Source organism: Zea mays, chromosome 10 (assembly GCF_902167145.1).
Source record: "Zea mays cultivar B73 chromosome 10, Zm-B73-REFERENCE-NAM-5.0, whole genome shotgun sequence".
Taxonomy (NCBI): Eukaryota; Viridiplantae; Streptophyta; class Magnoliopsida; order Poales; family Poaceae; genus Zea; species Zea mays.
In genome coordinates this window covers 150,985,949-150,992,666 of record NC_050105.1, presented here as the reverse complement: position 1 = coordinate 150,992,666, position 6,718 = coordinate 150,985,949, and positions in this window count along the sequence as shown.

Here is a 6,718-nt window from a genome sequence, read left to right as displayed (position 1 = left end):
TCTATGGTTGACCGTGGTTAGGGTTGAGAAACCTAGAGTGTTCTTGCTGAAAAGCAGCTGAACTTCTTCAACTGCAGCTGAGCTTTCCAGCTGAACTTGACTTCAGCTGAGTTGAGCTTCTTCAGCTGCAGCTGAGCTTTTCAGCTGAGCTGAACTTCAGCTGAGTTGAGCTTTCTCAACTTCAGCTGAACTCAACTTCAGCTGTGAACCTCTTTGACCATACACCAGCTGAACTTGCCTCCGGGCAGTTGAGCTGGGGTTTTCTCTCCTAAACTCTCTGGTCAAGACCAGTTGAATTGGTCCTGAGGGGCAGTTCAGCTGGTCTCTGACCCCTCTGACCTCTGACCAACAGTCTGCAAGTCAGACTGGCAAACAGGTCGCCAGAGGTGTCAGGGGCGGTTCAACCGCCCCCCCTGGGCGGTTCAACCGGTGTTGGTCAACTTTGACCAGTCTGCGGTCAGTCTACGCGTCAGTCTGCCAGTCAGACTGGCAGACAGGCTGCTAGGCCTGCCAGGGGAGGCTCAACCGCCCTAGGGGGAGGCTCAACCGCCCTCAAACAGAAAAATTGGCCCAACGGCTAGTTTTGAGCTCCAACTATATATACTACCTCCTACCTCTCTCCCCAAAGCAGTGAGCACGATTTGAACTCCATTTCTAACCCAAGAAACACCTCCCTCTCCCTCACACACATCTCTTGCCTCTCCCATTTCAAATCTTTGGAGAGGAATCTTTGAGTGAGCTTGAGAGCTGCGGTTTTTGTGCTTCATCTCTAAATCTCTCTTGTTCTTCTTCATTCGAGCTTTGGTACAACATCGAGTTCTTTGTGGATTCATTACTCTTGGAGCTTCTAGCTCCTAGACGACTAGGTGTCTCTTGTGAGTCTCCAAATCTTGTGGAAGACCACAAGAAAGTTTGTATTACCCGCTCGTTTGAGCAAAGATTATTGTGTGGGCTTGACCTTTGTGGTCGGCAAAGGGAGGATTAGGGTTGAAAGAGACCCGGCTCTTTGTGGGCGCCTCAACGAGGAAGTAGGGCACCTTGGTGGTGTGACCGAACCTCGGGATAAATCTTGTGTCTCTTGTATTCTTGGTCATTGTGCTTATTTGTGTTCTTCGTTCTCTCACCATTGTGTGGAAGATTTGTTTATATATTTTTGGTGTGTGGATTTTGAGAAGTGCCCTTCTCAGATCTACTACCTTGAACCCTGTGGATCATTTAGAACATCTCATTTCCAAAGTTAACTGGGTGAATTTCGAGATCAATTCAGTTTTACCCAGTTTGCTTCTAGTTTTGGTTGAAAAAGTTTTAACTTGCCTATTCACCCCCCCTCTAGGCAACTTTCAGGGAGGCCCGAAGCCAGAAGAGAAAAGCCGTCAGCACGACGCTTGAGGAAGAAGAGCTAGACCAAGAAATCAGAGAGATGGAGATGCTACATCAACAAGTGCAGAGGAAGAAGGAGAAGATGGCCCGCCTAGCTGAGTTGCAAAGGCAAATTGACGAAGCTTCTGAGGAAGTTCGCCATCTCACTCACGATGAGCAGAACAGAAGGCCTCATCAGAAAGACCTTCATCAGGAGGGCTTCGTCAACGAAGACGACTGGTATGATAATTTCCATCAGGGAAATTTTGTTTTTGATGATGCTTCTCCTCTGTCTGCTGAGCTGCAGGCTACACCTTGGCCTCCATCCTATAAGCCACCTCAGCTCCCCATGTTTGACGGCCACTCCGACCCGAAGCAATTCTTGATGAGCTACGAAGCAACAGTGTCTTCGTACGGGGGCAACGCTGCAATCATGGCGAAGTCTTTCGTCATGGCCGTCAGGAATGTTGCTCAGACCTGGTATTCCTCCCTTCGGCCAGGAACAATCACTTCATGGCAGAAGCTGAAGGATATGTTACTGACCAGCTTTCAAGGATTTCAAACGAAGCCGGTTACAGCTCAAGCTCTCTTCCAGTGTATTCAGGATCACGAAGAATACCTTCAGGCGTATGTCCGAAGGTTCTTACGATTGAGGGCGCAGGCACCAACGGTGCCCAATGAAATCGTTATCGAAGCCATGATCAAGGGGCTTCGTCCTGGACCTGCAGCTCAATACTTTGCTCGGAAGCCTCCTCAGACCTTGGAGAAATTGCTCCAAAAGATGGATGAGTACATTCGTGCTGACAATGACTTTCGCCAAAGAAGGGAGGAGGCCTTCAGATTTTCTGAGATGACCAGGGGCTTCGGAGGAAGATACTACCCGAGGCATGTCCGTTCCATTCACAGCACTCAGAATGATGATAAGGGGAGTCAGCAAAACAGGCCGCAGTGCTCCTCACAGGCTTCGGGGCAACAACAAACTTCCTTTCGGCCACCAGCTCCAAGAGGCAGAGGCGCCAGGGGCTTCGGCGGAAGATTCGGAGATCAGCCAAGGAGACTGTTTTGCCTATTCTGTGGAGAGGGCAAGGGCCACACCACTAGGACGTGCCATGTTACAATCCAGAAGCAAAAGGAACTAGCCGAAGCTGCATCTCAACAAGCTCAGTCGAAGCAGGTTATGCATACTGCTTCGTTTCATCCGCCTTATGTCCCACAATACATAGACAACCACCCTGCGGCTTCTGTAGCTTCGGCAAGTCAACCTCAAGCTTCCTGGCAGCAGCTTCCGCCTCCACCTCCATTGCAGCAAGGTCAACAGCCAGAAGGGAGTCAATACGCTCCACAGCAGAGGGACTTCAGAGAACAGTCCGAAGCTCGCACAGTCAACAGCACTGTGCCAGAGTCGAAGCACATTTATTGACATATCCTACCTTTGATAGCAGTCTTTTCTATTCAGTTTTATTTTCTGTGAAGCAAAAAACATTGATAGTTTCCATGTAATAATTTCGTTGTTTCCACGAGAAAAATTTATTTGATTCACAGGCCTAAGTTGCCGAAGCCTAAAATTTCTTCCGTTACCAAGAAGGACCTTCGGACTAAAAATCCTTCGGAGTAACAAAAAGTCGTTCTAAGGAACGCAGAGTAAGTTTATAAAGTCACAAAAAGTCGTTCCAAAGGGAGCGCAGCGTAAGTTTTCTGCTCAGAAGTCGTTCCTAAAGGAATGCAGAGCCTACAGCGAAAAATCAACGCTGATACCGTCTAAGTAAAAGACGAAGAAGCTCCTAAGGGAGGCTTACAGCGAAAAGTCAACGCTGATACCGTCTAAGTAAAAGACGAAGAAGCTCCTAAGGGAGGCTTACAGCGAAAAGTCAACGCTGATGCCGTCTAAGTAAAAGACGAAGAAGCTCCAAAGACGTTCCTAAGGGAATGCAGAGCTTACGAATATATTTTATGTGTATCTTCGGAACAAATGTCACATGCATAACATAACATCATCACATCATTTTGCATAGCATAAGCATCATACATCATATCGCATTTGGCAAGAGAAGGGGACACTCTCAACCTTCGAAGGGATGCTTTGAAAAAGTGACATTGAAATTGTATAGCTTCGGAATACAATTTCGGGGAATATTTTCACGAAACATGGGCGAACTTTATCAGATCAATATCAAAGTTGCATAGCTTCGGAAAATAGCTTCGGAAAATGTTTTCACGAGGCATCGATGTCATTCATCAGAATAATTTTGACGAAGGCTATCTTCTTCACGACGCATGAAAAGAAGGGAAGGTGTTTTTTCGCCGAAGGCTCAAAAGTGGTATGTATTTAAAGTTTCATGCATCGTAAAGAATTCAATAATGAAAAGAGACTTGTATATTACATTCAAATGTACAAAGTGTTGCATAGATTACACTTTAAATGTTTTTTCCAAATAGCACCTAATCTTCCCTCAATACTGCTTCGGCGGCTTCATTCAGAAGTTGGTCAACAACCTTGTCCATGATAGTTTCGGCCATTTGATTAATTTCTTCATCCCCTTTTGTGTGGGGGACGGCAGATCGTCCAACAGTTTCTGAGCGAAGAGAACACTTCTTCAGTACTTTTACAAATCGCGAGCAAAGTTTAAAATGAAAATTACAACGCAACAAGAACGACTAGTTGGTACCTAACTGTCTTTCGGGCTCCCTACTCCTTTCGGCAGCGTCTGCTACTCTTCTAGCATCGTGAATGCCTTTTTCGCTTCTTTCAATGATCTCTCGCGCCATTCCTCGGCCGCCGTCGTTCCAGATATCAGTAAAAAATTTGCCTCCAACTGCGCTCGCTTCGGCCGAGGGGTCCTTGATGTCTTCGGAAGATAAGGTAGCTTCGGATTGAGCTAAAAATTTTACATGTTCGCAACCTTTCTTCTCTAAGACGGAAGCAATTCCTCTGGCGCCCGAAAAAGCACATATGTCGCCACGACTGTTCAGAATCTCTTCGAAGGCCTCTGCTTCGTGGCTAATCCATTCCAGCGGACCTTCGGGATTGCCTCGAGAGAAATTCTCTTCGCTGGAAAAAGCGCCTACGCTGGCGAAGCTGGATTTAATTTTATTAACACATTCTACAGATTTCACATAATATTTCCCCTGAGATGTGCGAAGCTCCTTAACTCTTGATTCCAATTTGCTGACCATAAAATCACTAAGTTCTCGTTTCGTTTCCTCAAGAGCGCGATCCTCTTCGGCTCTGGCCAGCTGTTTCTGAAGATCTTTAATTTCGAGTTTTTGAGCTTCGGCCTGGGCCTTTGAAGCAGCTTCGTCTTTTCTCACTTTATCTACCAGTGTAAGCAGAATCTTATCTTTTTCCAAAGCTTCGTTTCTCAGTTTGATAACTTCGGAGCGTAAATTATTAAACGCAATTTCATAACTTTCATCTTCGGCGCTCTTTTGCGCTCTTAACGCGTTGCTTAGGATCAGGCCCTATATGAAAAAGAATTCATATAAGAAAAAAGGAATGAATTGCGTAAAAAAAATAGGGGGTTTTTTCTCAAGTGTTTAATTCCCGTACCTTCAGGCTGTTGTACGCGAGGCTGTCTGCGAGATCCTCTTTCGTCATGGCACTTAACCCAGCTTCAAGCTTCGGAAAGCCTATGCTTCTCGCCATCTCTCGGCAGACGGATAGCTCTTTGTTATCAGGCAGGCAGTATAAGAAGTCATCTTCATTTGTTCCATTGAATATTACTGCCCCCTTCGGATATTTCAGCTCCTTTGCATAATGGTTGGCCTCATGAGTTTCTTCCTCAGATAGCTTTTTCCCCGAAGCATGTCGTATGATGTAATCATGCATGCCGGCAGGTGCTTCGGGGATGACGGTGTCCGTTTCTTCAACTAATATTGGTTCCGGAATTTTTACTGCTTCGGCTTCAAAAGGTTGTTCTTTGAAGGGCTCTGAAGGCCCAGCTTTAGCTTCAGCTTGTTGCGCCGAAGCTTCAGTAGAAGTTTCAGCAATCCCAACACTCTTTTTTGGAGTTGTGCTTGAAGACTTAATCGTTTCCAAGACATCTAGTACATTTACCATTCTTTTCCTTTTCGGGGTCATCGTCGGCCCCTTTTGGATTTTTGCTGCTCCGACATTTACTATAGGACTCAAAACTTCTGATGCTTTTTCCGTAGTCGGTTTTTTCACTTCTATTTTTTCTGTGGATGGCGTTTCGGCCAACACTACAACTTCTGGCAGCAAGGTTGGCTGTTCAGCTTCGGCGGCCGAAGATGTTTCCCCGGTAAACTCAGGCACCGAAGCTGGTTCAATATGGCGTGGCCGGTGTGTGAGGACCTTCAACCTTTTTCCTTTCGGTACTGGCTCGCTAGGAGCAGTTACAGCTTCTTCTTTTTCAGAAGTTGTGTTTTTCCTTTTTTGCCTTCGGATGGGATAATGATAATCAGGGTAGAAGAACCCGACTGCATCAAACACTCGGTTGAGTCTCTTCTTTTTTCGGCCTCCGAAGGCTGCTGATAGCGCAGTATGTTCAGCCTTCGAATATGCCCCAAGTAGATCATCACTTAATGTTTCAATGCTCTTCAACCAGTCATCATCAGGTTCAACGAATTTATCAGCATATTTGAATGTGTATTTCAGTCTAACTAGACCGCCTTCGTCGGGCTCTTTAATGGTCTCCTTCGGCATTTCCCACTTCTCCGCAAGTGGCCATACCCTGAATGCAATGTGTTCTTGGACCAAGTCCCTTGACCCAATAAACGAGCAGACTACCCCAAAGGCCCTTTGGCACTCTTCGGCGGCTTCGTCCATTTCAACCTTCGGCCTTCGAAGACCGAAGCGTTGCCAGATTGGTCGCATAATGATTTTCTTCACATTTTCTTGAGCTGTTAGGTCATTCTTCACGTAAAACCATTCAGTCATCCAGGCTCCGGGCCACCTCTTCCGAAAGGTCGGCACAGGGCAGCTTGACCCGGAGCGCGCGCCGAAGCTGTAGCACCCAAAGTTGTTGTGGTATTGCTCCTTTCCCCAGGGCTTCGTCTCGTATAACAACTCATGAATGTTACAGAAGCTTTTAGCGTTTGGTTCCAAACCTTGGCTCCTTGCAGCCCAGGCAAATATCCCCATTCTTATAATGGCTTCGGGAGTAATTTGATGCAAGAAGATTTGAAATGTTTTCAGTACTTCAACAACGAAGTTGCTTAAGGGAAATCGAAGCCCAGCTTTGAGAAAGCTTCGGAAGATTACGACCTCATCTTCTTCGGGGGTGGGGGTAGTCTTTTCTCCAGCATCAGCCCTCACAATAGTTATATCTCGAAAGTATCGCCCCCTCATATTATCAATATGGCTCTATTTGATGGCAGTTTTCCCAAAAACCGCGTGACT